We start from the raw sequence: 16,096 nt of genomic DNA, 5'->3' as shown, positions 1-16,096 counted from the left end.
CAAATGTGAAAGCTACAAGCTAAGGAATAAGGTAACTGTAGACACAAGATCCTTTGGTTTTCCCCTCCCACAACAAAGCCTGGGCGAAGGGGCACCGGAGTCCTCTTGTACAGAAATCTGCTTAGTCATGTTTTCTGCCTTGACTCACTCTCATTAAAATAAGGGCATTGGGGTGAGTCTCCACAAATGCTGTTGTCTTTTACCGATAATTTGTTCAACTAATAGCCCAAACATTTTGAATGCCTCTTCAGCGCGCAGCACAGTAATTGAATTTCTAATTTATTCCATCCAGATATAATTAAAATAAGTATTATCTCAATTATTTATGGCTGGCAAAGTGGCCAAACGCTCACAGGAAGATGAAGACATAGATTTCCTCCACCCATCCTCACAAAGATTCACTCAGAAAGGCTCCAACAGGCTCACCAAGATCTCGTGGGGCCAACGGGGAAAGAAAATGCATCCAACTAAGTTTCTCTTGGAAAGTTGCCTTCCTAAGTGAGACTGAAGGCTCATCTAGCTCAGCCAGCCTGCCCAGCCATCAGGGGTGAAGGGAATTGTAGTCTAACAACATTTGTAGCATCCCAGGCTGAGGAAGGCTGCCTCAGACATTCCAAATGCCCATCACAGCCAGTGGTCATTGGTAGACTTATCTAATATTTTAAGAAAAGCTATCTAACAGCCCATTGCTCTGTTTGGTAGTTATAGTAGTGAAAGCCACATGAGGTATTTATGCATTGAGTAAAGGACTTTCTTTTTCCTTCTCTGCCAGTCAATTTACAACAGATGCATTTCAGTGCTAACAATCACAGCAATCTCCTAGGAATGACACAATATTTTGAATGATTGGGCTTGCTTTTCTCTCTCTCTCCTCTTTCTATATCCAGATTTTCCTCAAGCGATCTCCAGGCAGAAGATACAGCCAAGCAATTTTATCCATGCATGGAAACCTTGTGAAACACAGTTGAATGAGCAAAGGTGGTTGGTGGCAAGGCTATCCAGTAAATTCCTCGACAGAGCTGCGATTAGAACCCAGGTATTTGACTTCTGCCCCTGCCCCCTAATTAGAAGCTATGGAGGAGAAAGGAATTATGTAAATATTTTTGGCAACTTCGTACAGTGTTATTAGCAACAACACGCATAAGAACACAGGGGGCTGTCTTATACTGAATTGGACCATTGGTCCACATAGCCTAGCATTGTCTACACTGACAGGCTGTGACTCTCCAGGATTTCTGACCACAATGTCTCTCAGTTCTACCTTGGCATTCCAGGAATTGAACCTGGGGCTTCCTGTATGCAAAGCAGATGCTCTGTCACTGAGCTATAGCCCTACCTAAGAGCCTTACAGTCTGAAGATGGATGTAGGGCAGCAAGACAGAAAGCAGGGAGGGAAACAGGAATAAAGGGGGGTTGAATAAACTGTGTTCAGGTCCCCCTTGAGAGTTTCCCACAGGCATCTGGCTGGCCACTGTGAAAACAGGATGCTGGCCTGATTGGGTCATTTGATAGGTTCTTCTTGTGTTCATATGCAAATATGCATTTGATCTGCACTTCTGAAATGCAAATCTGCACTTCTGAAATGCAAATATGCATTTGTACCATCTACCCCCCCCTTTGTATTGTTACACTGCTGGCTGACCACTGGACATACCTTTGTTAGGCAGATTGCTGTTTAATGGCTCAGAATGGTTGGCTAATAGGAGCTAATAGTAAGGCATTTTCCTGCCTTATGAAATAGCGAGCAAAAAAAATAAAAGGCTTAGCTTTCAAAAAGTGAGTGATAGCGGAAGAAAAATGTTTCATGGCTTGATCGAAAAGCACCAAATCCTGCAGCTTTTCCATCATTCTCAGAATAATTTTTTCATCTGTAACCACCCCACCCCTCACATTTTTAAAAATAAATATCTTCAAATGTTATGCCTACAATTTTGGTCCGCGTTGCCAATTTAGCTCTCATGGCTTTAAGAGCAGAACATAATGGCCATTCTTCCGTCTCCAGGAACACAGTCGTTATCAGTCTCATTTTTGGTTTCTGAGTACTTTATATGCTCTAAAAGAGGAACAAAGCAGATATATGCAATTTTATTATTTTAACAAACATTAGCATGATTATACATACATTTTCTTGGACATATAGGGTTGTAGCCAACTAGGTTTTATTCCAAGTAGACACACTGAAATTAATGGACCTAATTTAAAGTGCAACCCTATCCCTAGATCCACTGGGATGAGTTAGGATTCAGAAGATCTCTGGCTCAGCTGGCTGGGTCCTGGCTCAGCTGGCCATGCCAGAATAAGTCTCCAAGCTCAGTTCAGACAGGACGTAGCTGGCTCAGCTGATCCTAGTGGATCTTAAGCTGCTGTAGGTCCTGAAAAGCGGGTGTCCTGGGGGAGTGGTGGGGTTGGGACCAAGCAGGACAGACTTATGCTGGATCCTAACCCCATTCAGCTTGGTCAAGAGACCTGGCAGCCCAGCAGAATTAACAATGACCAGGAAGGTGCTGTAACTCAAACCATACAATAGAAATTAATGAGAAGGGCCAGATCCTAGGAAATCAGGCCCAGGCTCACACCAAATGAAAACACTTTCCCAATGATTTTCCTGGGAGAAAGTAGCTTCTGAGAGAGAAGCAGGCACATATCTTTCTGCCTTTCTTCTATTTATTGACAGCGGGGTGGGAACCATTGCTATGATTTCCAAAGGAGGATTATCTCATCTGTCCCTTCAAGGCACTTGAGAGGAAAGGAGGCTCATTTAATACTTAGTATTGATAGACTTTTCTGGAATGCATTGGATAATGGATCTGGATGCATATTCAGAGGAGAAATGATCTACACACAAACGGAAGAAAGAGGCACTGACACCTGCATATTCTTCCTGATAAAAGGTAAAAGGGACGCGTGTAGTGCTGTGGTCAAAACCACTGAGCCTCTTGGGCTTTCTGATCAGAAGGTCAGTGGTTCGAATACACACAATGGGGTGAGCTCCCGTTGCTCTGTCCCAGCTCCTGCTAGCCTAGCAGTTTGAAAGCATGCCTGTACAAGTAGATAAATAGGTACCACTCTGGCAGGAAGGTAAACAGCATTTCTGTGTGGACTGGCTTCCCTTATGGTGTTCCGTTGTGCAAGTCTTGCTGGCCAAATGACCTGGAAAGCTGTCTGTGGACAAATGCCAGCTCCCTCAGCCTGAAGCAAGATGAGTGCCGCAACCCCATAGTCACCTTTGACTGGACTTAACCATCCGGGGTCCTTTACCTCCCCTCCCTTTTTATTCCTCCTGATGCAAATGAATTTGGGCTGGGCCAGTTCTTATGGCCATCTGGTATATGGGCAAGGCATGTGTATACAAACATTTCACGCCAATGATGGTTGAGGTGAGAAGGCAGATGGAATATTTAAGCACCCACAACTAGCTCTCTTTTGCTGCTCTCTTAGAACCTCACTCCAGGCTAGGGTTACAGCATAGGATTAATTAATTGCAAATGAGCTGAGTAGGGGGTTGTTGTTGTTTGCTTACCAGATTGGCATAGTTTAACAGTCAATTCACCTAGTCTATGCTGTCTACCCAGTGTTTGTACCTTGCATGTATCTAAAGGTACATTAAGCAAGTTGTTTTGGCTATTATGGCCAGGGGGGTATGGGAAAATGTAACACAGACAGGCAAAGGCAAGACTTCAGAGGGGACTTCTGAGACATTGCACTCTGGGCCACAGGACCCAGCTAGCAGGGTACAAAACCCCCTTGCTGCCAAATTGTCTGATTTACCCAGAGCTGAGGGACTTGGTTGAGTGGGAACTTGGTTGAGTGGGAATTTGAACCCCGGCGTCGCATGTCCTAATGCAGCACTCTAGCCACAGCACCATACTGCTGTTGTAAACAAAAATCTGCCCTTTTCCCTAATGGGGTATCCAAGAGCCCATATAGAGTCCTTATGTAGGTTCCCTATTGGTAGGAGAAAATAACAGAAGCCACAAGAGAATATTGAGAAACAAAGCAGCTAGTAAGCCTGATCTTTATTGATCTGTTGCAACAGGGTCCTTACTTAGCACACACAGGAGGGAGGAGGAATGCAGAACAATGGTGTGCAAGCCTTTATATAGACTTTTGAAATTGCCACCCTGTAGATCAAGACCACCCCCAGAAACATCATACATACATCACAGAAAGGGTGGTCTACAGGAAATCTGAGTGCTTTGTTTACCTCCTGTCTGCCAGGTTACCTGTTTAATGGTCATTTGATTGGATTGCCTGGAGAGCCTGGCTTGTTGTTGTTGTTTAGTCATTTAGTCGTGTCTGACTCTTTGTGACCCCATGGACCAGAGCACGCCAGGTGCTTCTGTCTTCCACTGCCTCCCGCAGTTTGGTCAAACTCATGCTGGTAGCTTCGAGAACACTATCCAACCATCTCATCCTCTGTCGTCCCCTTCTCCTTGTGCCCTCCATCTTTCCCAGCATGAGGGTCTTTTCCAGGGAGTCTTCTCTTCTCATGAGGTGGCCAAAGTTTTGGAGCCTCAGCTTCCCAATCTGTCCTTCCAGTGAGCACTCAGGGCTGATTTCCTTAAAAATGGATAGGTTTGATCTTCTTGCAGTCCATGGGACTCTCAAGAGTCTCCTCCAGCACCAGAATTCAAAAGCATCAATTCTTTGGCGATCAGCCTTCTTTATAGTCCAGCTTTCACTTCCATACATCACTACTGGGAAAACCATAGCTTTTACTATACGGACCTTTGTTGGCTAGGTGATGTCTCTACTTTTTAAGATCCCTTCATGGATCACTGCCTTGCCGTGGTGAAGGGGCTTGAATAACTCAGAGAAGCTATGAACTATGCCGAGCAGGGCACCCAAGATGAACAGCTCATAGTGGAGAGTTTTGCCCAAACGTGATCCACCTGGAGGAGGAACCGGCAAGACACTCCAGTATCCCTGCCAAGAAAACTCCATGGACAAAGACAACAGGAGAGCCTGGCTAGTCTTTTGTAATGATAAATACTTAGTTCCTGAGCTAGGTCACAGGCTCACACCCTATTCATATCTTAAATGTGTTAAGACAGGATTTGTGAAGGAAAAGACAATGGGGAGGCTTCTCCATCTTCCCCTGACCTTGCAGAGAAAACACTTGGTCAGCCTGGGAATAAAAAATGGTTTCAGGTCGGTCTTCCTGTGCTGATCTATGTACGTGCTTGGTTGGTACACTTATGAACATTTAACATATATCTAAGACCTCAAAATTCCTATCACACTGCCTCCCTTCTGAACGTCTCTTAAAGATGTATGCTTATCCAAGCTTTCCTTTGGATTTTGTAAATTTGCACACTGCTCATTTTTCTTTGTGATATGCAGATGTGGTTTGATTTTATCCAGTTTTTAGAAAAGTATATTGAATGTCACATTTTTATTGTTTTTATGTAAACCGCATAGAGGTTTTTTATGTTAAGCAATATTTTTAAAATAAATTAATTAATAAATAAACCATCCCTTGCTGTTGTTGTTGTTTTGAGGAGGGAGGGGGGAATCCTGCACCTTCAGGTGAAAAATAATTACCAGATGTATGACTTGGGCAATTTCAGTTTCACTCCTCAGTTTATGCCCTTCCTTCAGTCTGGTGTACCCACTAGATAAATGTTAGAGCAGCACTTTCTCCCTTCCAATCAAGAGTTTCCCTTAGGCTGCCGAGGGGTTGCCAACTAAACAAGACATATCCTACTCTTGAGCCTAGCAGTTTGAACCGAAGAGGTTTGCATGTGAAGGTTTTTACAGAACAAATATAAACGTCACCATTTGTTATTGCCTACAAACCAAGGTGCTATTAGAGGCCCCCTGGCAATGAGAACTGGCAGTGGGAAGGGCGGGAATGGCAACCCTGCTTGTCCTGCATTTAACAGAGCCTGGCTGTACAGGAGCTGAGATTACATCAGCAATCCTAGTAAGAACATAGGTATTGTCTCCCCTGACTGGCAGTGGCTCTCCAGGGTTTCAGACAGGGTTCTCTCCCAGCTGTACCTGGAGATGCTAGGAATTGCAACCAGGACCTTCTGCATGTAAGCCAGATGCTCTGCCACTGAGCGACAGCCCTTCCTCACAGGCAGCATCCTTAACAACCCCTGGCTTTTCAGTGCATTTTTTTTTTCAATTGCTGCTCTGCACTTGGCTTGGCATCACAAGGTTGCTTGCAGAGATTCTAAAAACAAAATAGAAATTAAGCGATGGCTTAACCAAGCCTGTAGACCAAATTAATTTTCAGGCATCCAATACTCTAGCCAGAGTAACTATGAACTGAGTGTGTGTCGGTGGGAAAACCTATAAAGCATGATGAACTGTTTTGAAACAGTTTTGAAAACTGAGCTGTTAAAAACTCCGTGAATGTGGTCTTAATGACTGGCTGGCATTTATTGAGGACATGGTAACCCACCTGCTTCAGCAAATTGAAAAGAGACCTGCAGGTGAGTCTATTTAAGGGACCACACTGGAAAGTCTATTATGGAAACAGTGAATGGGGCTGAACGTGGACTGGGCTGCTTTCGCAGTTGTGCACGGGGCAAGAAGGAAAATGGAGAAGGCTCTGCAGGGTTTGGGGTCTGCTTATGGTACACATCTAGCACAAACAAATTACACACACACACCCCACATTGAAAAACTTTGAAAAACTGCTGGGTTATTTTTAAAAAAGAGAACTGAAAACTGTTGTGCTTTTTTAAAAAAATAACTCAGCAGTTTTGTCAAAGTCTTTTAAATATCTGTGATTTTCTCTCTGTGTTTGTACGTGTGTAATTTATTCCATGCTGGATGTGCCCCAGAGGCAAAACCCCCAAACCCTGCAGTGCCTGATCCATTTCCCTACTTGCCCCTTGCACAGCTGTCAGACTAGTCTGGTCTGCATTCAGCCCCATTCATTGTTTCCATAATAGACTCTCCAGTGTGGTCCCTTAAATGCACTCACCTGCGGGTCTCTTTTCAATATGCTGTAGCAGGCGGGTTACCGTGTCCTAAATAAATGGCAGCCAGTCATTAAGACCACATTTGCCGAGTCTTAACAGCTCAGTAATAGACGGGGAATCGGCTTGGCAGACTTGTTACCGCATAAATATGCTTTGATAAGCAGCTGGCGCTTAAATGCATTGTAATACAAGGCAAGCCTGTAATTTGCTGATTAACAAAGGGCTGATTGCAATCGTTATTACAATGTCTATTTCCAAACATTCTAAGGCTGAAACATCACCCAAAAAGAGCATCATGAAAGGGAAAATCTCACAGTGTGATAAGACGATTGGGTTGGGGCAGAAGGGATAACCTATCACCAGATAGTTTTTATCTCAATGTTTTATCATCAGCGACATGTATGAATAAATGTGATTGCTACCGTGCCTTTTGATCCAGAACTTCTAAATATTTTATGAAAAAGTATAACATACAATCAGAGTGGGGCTATTTTCCCCGCCTTTGACACATAGCACACCCTGGTGTGCTTCCTCCCTCACTGGTGACCTCCCTCCCTCACACACACACAACACCCAGCATTGTTAGGTCATTGTGGGTTGGCTGTTCTCATTACCCTTCATTCATTGCTGGCAATTGAGTGTTCTACCAATGCCCCGCATCCTAACAGGGGGCCCTACTGATGAGAGTCTCCTAGACCTGCTGTGGTGAATATGCTGGAGGTGGCTGGTTCCTGGGTGGGGGACCCTAGGGTAAACTGTAAGGGGGCTGGCATGGCACACAGGGCACCGAGTCAGAGAGCCACTTGATCTTAAGTCAGTCATCCTAGGGGAACTGAGCTGAAGACTTTTTCTTTAAGTCATAGAATCATATAGTTTGAAGGGGTACCAAGGGCCATCTAATCCACCCCCTGCAATGCAGGAATCAGAGCTAAATAGTCCCTGACAGATGGCCATCCAACCTCTAAAAACTCCAGTGAAGAAGAATCCACCATCTTCTGTCTATTTCACTGTCAAACAGTTCATACCATCAAAAGGTTCCTTGTTGTAATTTGAATCCATTGGTCCTACCAGAAAACAAGTGTGTTCAATCTTCCATGTGACAGTCCTTCAGATATACAAATGCGGCTATCATATCACCTCTCAGTCTTCTTTTCTGCATGCTAAACATACACAACTCCTGCAGTCATTTCTCACATGGCTTTCTTTCCAGACTTTTAATAAAGTTGGTGATTCTCCACACATTCTGGCATGTTAATATATTTCTTAAACTATGGTGCCCAGGCACACTTCCTCCACACCAGAGGTTATATGGTAGAGCATAGCCGTTGTGTGGCTACTAGCATTTGATAGTCTTATCCAGTTCTCTTTTAAAGCCACCCAAGTCTGTAGCCATCACTACACCTCGTAGAAGCAAATTGCATAGTTTAATTGTGGGCTTTGTGTGGCATGTCTACCCTATGTCTTCCACTTTGAAGTTAGTATTTTTGATCTGCAGATCAAAGCTGGAGAATGTTGGACACAGCCCTAGAGTTGATTTATGTACAGCATTTATTATGGATGCACTAAATATATTGTTATGTCTTTTTGTGGTGGTTCAGTCTGGATGATTCCCTGGGTCCCTTCCAAACCTGAGATCCTTTATCTGTGAGGGAAGAATGTATAAGAAGAAACCTGCTGAACCATCCAAACCGACCAGTTAAGTACCGTATTTTTCGCTCTATAACACGCACCCCACCATAACACGCACATAGTTTTTAGAGGAGGGAAACAAGAAAAAAAATATTCTAAACGAAACAGTGGATGTATGATTTTTGTGGTTCATGCTGTGGCCACAGACATGTGATCTGACAGTGAGTTTGGAGTAGCCCAATGCAAAAATTCTGAGGATCCATGTGGATCCATGCTTTGTAACCACGTTTTTGCACCACTGCGGCCCCAGGCAACAGTGGGTGCGTGATTTTTTTGGTGCAAGATGTAGCCATGGACATGCTATGTGATCTGATGGTGAATTTGGGTTGACCCAGTGCAAAAATCCTGAGGATCCATGTGGATCCGTGCTTTGTAACCACGTTTTAAGTGGGGAGGGAAGGAAAAGCACTCAAGGGACAAGGAGCACACGTGGGGTGGATGGAGAAGGATGCTGCTAATAATGCAGAAGAGGGGTATAAGGGGAGAAGGCTCCTCTCCTCTCCCGCTTTGCTCCTTTAAAGCAAGCAGGCTCTGCTTTTCTCCCTCCTCCCTGCTCATCCCCAGCTTAGCGAGCTGAAAAACTTTGCTGCTATTTAGCGAGCTGAATGGGGAGGAGAGAGGGACCGAGAGCTTGCTTGCTTTAAAGGAACCAACCGGACAGAAGCTGCTTACACTCATGTAAGCGGCATCTCACCTCTCCCGCTTTGCTCCTTTAAAGAAGCAGGCTCTCTGTCCCTCTCTCCTCCCCACTCAGCGGCTCTTCTCCCACTTTGCTGTTTCAAAGCGAGCCACGGAGGAGGGAAGGAAGGGGAACCATGGATCCTCTGCTCACGACTGCAGCAGATCCCGCCACGCATAGGCATTCGCTCCATAACACGCACAGACATTTCCCCTTACTTTCTAGGAGGAAAAAAGTGAGTGTTATGGTGCAAAAAATATGGTACTTCTATTTATATGTGCTAAGAGGCTGCCATAGAGAGAAATGGGTGGGTCTTTTCCCGCCTCATCTGGCTGGAGGACAATAGGCCAAAGGGAGCTGTGTATGTCAGATATGTGTGTGAGTTGGGCTGACGCTGGATGCTGAAGAGACAAAGGCGTATCTGTTCTGTGCTAGACCCAAGGCTGTGAGTTTGGGGCTTCCCTGGAAACCCCAATGGGGAGAAAGACCTACAGGGGTATTACTAATGTTGTGAGCCCCTCCATCCCATACTCTGATTGTGTGTATGTGCAAATAAAACCATATATCCCAAAGACACTCAGGTCTCCAAGGAAACCAAACGATGGGTAAGCGCTGGAAGTCCTCGAGTCTCTTGCCACTTGAAGACTGGAATTTCCTGCAACAATATATAAAAAAATAATCATAATAATGAAGTTTCCCATGAGCCCCTCTTGCAAATACAATTGCCAGGGGCGGGGTGAGTGGAAAGCCATGATTAGTAAACAGAATGAAATATGTAAGTATAGACCATGCCCCTAGAGAAATTGGATCACCTCTGATAGTAATCCCGTTTAAGCTTTAGTAGCTGATGGCTCAGGCAGCACACAGCATCTTGCCTGGATTTCCAAATGTCATTAGATATGCGTCATGCAACCCCCAGCAGAACCCATCTCTGGTCTATCTCTAAGGCAAATCCTGCGTCCTTTTAGTCATGTTGTCAATAATTTACACAAGGCCCATGGGGATACAAGGCACCTGCTTGTGAGCTCTTTCAAAAGGTTAATTCCTTCGGCTGACTGCTCTCTACACAGGCTGGAGCAGAATGGTATTCCACAAAAGCCCTTTGCAAGTTATAGTCTATTGGGCAAGTCTGTTGCAGAGAAAGCAGGAAATGACTTTGTCATTTTAGGTGCAGACTTTTCTTTTTTTTTAAGGGCAGCTGCGTTTTTATTTTCTGCTGCCCTTGTAACTATTTATTGTATTGATATTTCCTTCACCCCAGGGCTTGGAGCTGTTAACAATATTGTGTCAGGGACTCCAGGCTTCCCTGAATGGTAGCTTGAAGGGGCAGCTGCTACAAGATCAGTGTCCTTCTGAAGAAAGAAGGCTAGGATTTTGTGTCTGTGTATTTGTGTGGTATCTCTTTATTTACAAATGTCATAGCATGAAGCAAGCAAGCATGCAGATGCAGATAGTGCAAAAAGCAGTCTCTGTTTTCCCAAAAGCAAACAGCATGCAGCTCTCCTCAGCTAGCTTCAACATTCATATCTGTTTCCCCATTGCTGGCTATATTTCAGCAGCCAGACTACGTCTCCACTGACATACACAGAGGGAAAACACTTGTCTCAGTCCCCGCTGTAGCTGGGTCCAGAAGCTAGGGGTCTGTATGGTGTTACAAGTTGTGCAACTAAGTTCCTGATCTGGACTCTTTTGCAGAAATAAATTCTCTTCACCACAAGAATGAGGTTTACAACCCTACTGTAGCAGTCTTTCTTGAATACTAAGTAAAAAATATAAATGCTTCAAAAATATATATTAAAAAAAGTCTCTGTCCTCTATCCACTATAAAGCAGACACTAAAATGGATAAGTTTTTCCATTTTGGCCGAAGTGGATAAAATTTAAAGGCACAGGAGCCTCTCTAGAGTGGATGAAAACAACTAACTCAGGCGGTGTTGGAAAGAAGAGCCATATCTGATTCATAATATCTGATTCAGTGACTAATCCCTGGTTGGGTAGGATCATCTATATGACTAATCTAGAAAGCTTTGCCCTTAGTGATGTCATCGCATAGCCAACTTTGTTTACCTGTAAATCTTTGTGAAATCATCATCTTTACCATCCATATAATCCCTGGTGAGCTTCAGGGCTGGTCCAAGATGTTTTGCCACCTGACGCAAAGGACAAGATGGCCACCCCCAGTCCGTGGACTACTGTTACTTTGACATTGGCAATTGGATAGCACCATCCACTACAATCCAGGGCAGCAGTGCAAGCACACACCATTCTCTCCTTTGTGTTGCCCCCAGCAGCTGTTTCATTCTACTTTATGATAGGGCAAATCCAGTCTGCCATAGCTTACCCATGTGACTAGGGATGGGGTTCACTGCTTGTCTGTGCCCATTTCGTGTTGTGCTTCTTACCACGCTAGCTCAGCTCATGCTAATACTTAGTTCACTTGGCCCATAGCAGATATATTGACTCTGCTGTCAGCCACAATGTTGATCTCCAGCTTAATGTTGTGATTGATTTCAGCTCTGACAAAATGAATTTCAATAATGACAAATGTAAGATTCTACACTTAGGCTGAAATAATCAGGTGCACAAATAAAGAATGGAGGACACCTGGCTTGTCAGTAGTACGTGTGAAAAGGATCTAGGGGTCTTAGTAGACCACAAGCTTAATATAATCAGCAGTGTGATGTAGCACCAAAGAAAGCTAACACAATTCCAGATTGCACCAAAAAAAAGTATAGTGTCCTGATCAAGGGAAGTAATAGTATTACTCTATTCTGCCTTGGTCAGACCCCACTTAGACTACTCTGCCCAGTTCAAAGCACCACAGTTTTAAAATAATATTGACAATAAGTTAGATATGTTTAGCTTCAAGAAGACTGAGAAATGATATGATAGTCATCTTCAAATATCTGCAGGGCTGTCAGGTGGAACAAGCTTGTTTTCTGCTGCTCCAGGGTGTAGGTCTCAAACCAATGGATTCACGTTACAAGAAAGGACATTCTGACTCAACATTACGAAGAATTTTCTGAGGGTAAAAGCTGTTTGACAGTGGAATATATTACGTCAGAAGGTGGTGGACTCTCCTTCACTGGAGATTTCAAAGATTTTGTGATTGATTCACTTATTCATAATTTCAGTACGTTTGGTGTACACACACATGCACGCACACACCTAAGAACAATATAAAACAACACTACAGTGGTACCTTGGGTTAAGTACTTAATTCGTTCCAGAGGTTCGTTCTTAACCTGAAACTGTTCTTAACCTGAAGCACCACTTTAGCTAATGGGGCCTCCCACTGCTGCCGTGCTGCCAGAGCACGATTTCTGTTCTCATCCTGAAGCAAAGTTCTTAACCCGAGGTACTATTTCTGGGTTAGTGGAGTCTGTAACCTGAAGCGTATGTAACCCGAGGTACCACTGTATAACATACTGCAGTTGAAACAAGTAGAGTCAAAACTTCACAAGACTATTGGCCAAAAGCCTGTATTTTTAAAAAATAAAAAATGTCTTTACATATTCCCTGATTCATAGAATCATAGAATGCAGGTACATGATTATGAATTTATATCTCTCTTTTCTGCTTTTGGCAAAGCATGCTGCTCATTGCTAGTACATTTTTCAAAAAAGGTCTTCCCTAAGTTTCTTGTGTATTGCTACTGCAGGAGACACAGACAGTTCCAATACACAGAAACAATAACAGAGAGCAAAGTTACAAGTTAGTTCAGAGATTGAGAACAGTGACATGAAATTCGGGATGAAAGTATTAAAAGATCGGTATCGAGGACTGCTCGCTAAGTCTTGCATGTAAGGCCGGAGATTGGTTTATGTGTTAGGGAATGAGCTTTGATGGAGTTCTTTTGCTTGCTCTTAACAAACTTTGGCACCATCCATACACATGACAAATCCATGAATAAGGATCCAGCTGGGAGGAAAATGACAGTGAAGCAGCCTCCCCTAGAGGAATTCATGCCATTGCCCCTTTCTTTTCTGCCATCCTTCACAAATGCCTTTTTTTAAAAAAACCCAACATATTTCCCTGTCAGTTGGCGACTCTGTTTTCAAGACTGTCACCCCAGCTGAAGCCCAGACTTGCAAGGGAAAAAAGGTTATAGTACTTCTGATAAAATACAGTTGGCTTGGATTTTGGTGAGTTCTTGATTGTGGAATCAAGAGGAAAGGCAGATTTAGGGCAAAAGATGACACAAAAATCACCAATACTCTTGGTGCATATTTTGCTATTCATTGATAAAAATCTGCAGAATGCAGAAAAACAACAACCCAAGGTTCATAAAGAGAGGAATTATACATTACACTTAATGTCCCCCCCTGAAATATACACTGTATAACACTTTCACAGTTTGCTGAAAAAATACCAAAACACAGAATGCCCTTGTATAATTAAAGCAAAATGAACATGATCTAAAATAAAAGGCTGCAAATGAGATTTGCCCAAATCACACTGCATCTAAGAATGCCTGTTAAATTAAAATGTAGAGATGGTTAAGAAGCTTTTACATAACTAAATCAGCTCTCTCTTTCTCTCAGGGTTACAAGACTAGTTTTAAATATATGCGCTGCAGTAGACTGCAGTGACCCGTTATTTCAACTGTAGATTCATCTCAGTTCACGTAAAGACCTCATTTCTGCTTGCTAGGCCCTGTAAAGTCTAAAACCTTTCTCCCCTGGACAGTTCTGCTGCAGACCTGGTGAATTAATAATACAATGGAGCTCTGTCACAGAGATCCACTCTACCCTTACAGTCCCTACATTCTGACACTGTAATAGTGTGATCAGATTCAGTTAGCTACAGTGCAAGCAAAGGAATTGTAGTCATCAAGTCCAGCTTCTTCTCCCCAAAAGCAGGATCTTCTGCTCACCAGCCCCACATTAATTAGCTGTCATCATCTGAACCACAAGCAGAGAACAGGCACAAAGAATACACTCTACTAAGGAACTCCAAGGAGGTAAAAACTTACCTGTTCATACAGGCAGACACCTCTACACTCTAGTACTGGCTTTACTAAACTCTAGATATTATAGTTTATGTTTTAGTGTTATTTTATTCTACTGGTTTTATTATTGTAAACCACCTTGTGAATGGTTTCACAATGAAAGGCAATAGAATGCTCTTAATGGATCCTTTACCTCCCTGCCACTGCTAAAGCTAAAGCTGAAATATTTCAGTGCTACAAACCAGCCTACCCTCCAGATGTTTTAGACTACTACTCCAACACCTGCAGCAAAAATGGCCAGTGGTCAAAAGGGCTGATGGAAGCTGATGATCTGCAGGACACCTGGTTCCAGATAGATAGATTTTTGAACCATGCAAACTTTCTATTGTATGGGTTGCTTCCAATGACATACTATACAGAGTTATGTTGTTGTTTAGTCATTTAGTCGTGTCTGATTCTTCATGACCCCATGGACCAGAGCACGCCAGGCACTTCTGTCTTCCACTGCCTCCCGCAGTTTGGGCAAACTCATGCTGGTAGCTTCGAGAACACTATCCAACCATCTTGTCCTCTGTCGTCCCCTTCTCCTTGTGCCCTCCATCTTTCCCAACATCAGGGTCTTTTCCAGGGAGTCTTCTCTTCTCATGAGGTGGCCAAAGTATTGGAGCCTCAGCTTCAGAGTAGACAGCATTAAAATGAATAGACCCAAGTTAGTCAGGCTCATTTGTTTCTGTGGGTCTAGTCTAGTAGCTCTAGCATTGGATACTACTCAACATATGCAACGTGCTATGTTTTTTTTTAAAATGAGGCACTAATATTGTCTGTTCCTAAAGTTCCTAAAGAAGGACTAAAGAAGGACTTCACTCCAAAATGTGTATCTTCTTCCCAGAACATGGAATGGTGGCCAGCAACACAGATGGTTTTAAGGGAGGATTGGACAAATTCCTGGAGGGAAAAGCTATCAAGGACCACTAGCCACAGCTAGTCCAGGCTCTACTGTTGGCAAAAGCAAATGCTTCTGAATGCCCATTACTGGGAATTGCAAGGGCAGAGTTGCTGTCACACTCAGCTTCTTTTTGTCAGCTTCAGTGGTTGGTCACTGTGAGAAAAGGATGCTGGACCAGGCAGAACCATGTCCCGATCCAGCAAGCTCTTCCTTACATATCTATGCAAAAGCAACCCTTTGTAAGTCAAATGCTTTGCATCACTTCTTAGGTTTGACCACATTTTACTAACTTATGCGGGGTGTGGCTTGATGCCACAGATCACCTGGGGTCTTATGCCCCCTGCTGCTATTTATCTCTCTGGGGCCTGGGAACACCCCACAAACCCCGAGTTGGACAGTGTAAGTACAGATGAACATGGTTAAATCAGATATGCATGCATCTGAGGGCAAAACAAATATCACTAGACAAACATCTAAACCTGGGGTAAGATAGATTTAGATTTATTATTTATACCCCGCCCATCTGGCTGGGTTTCCCCAGCCACACTGGGCAACTTCCAACAAAATATTAAAAATATAATAAAACATCAGACATTAGAAACTTCCCGAAACAGGGCTGCCTTCAGATGTCCTCTAAAAGTCAGATAGTTGTTTATTCCTTTGACATCTGATGGGAGGGTGTTCCACAGGGCGGTAGCCACTACCGAGAAGGCCCTCTGCTTGGTTCCCTGTAACTTTGCTTCTCGCAGTGAGGGAACTACCAGAAGGCCTATGGTGTCTGGGCTGAACAATTGGAGTGCCAATGCTTCTTCAGGTATACTGGGTCGAGGCCGTTTAGGGCTTTAAAGGCAGCACCAACACTTTGAATTGTGCTCGGAAATATACTAGAAATCA

The sequence above is a fragment of the Podarcis raffonei genome, chromosome 8 (assembly GCF_027172205.1).
Source record: "Podarcis raffonei isolate rPodRaf1 chromosome 8, rPodRaf1.pri, whole genome shotgun sequence".
NCBI lineage: Eukaryota > Metazoa > Chordata > Lepidosauria > Squamata > Lacertidae > Podarcis > Podarcis raffonei.
This window is presented reverse-complemented; position numbering follows the sequence as displayed.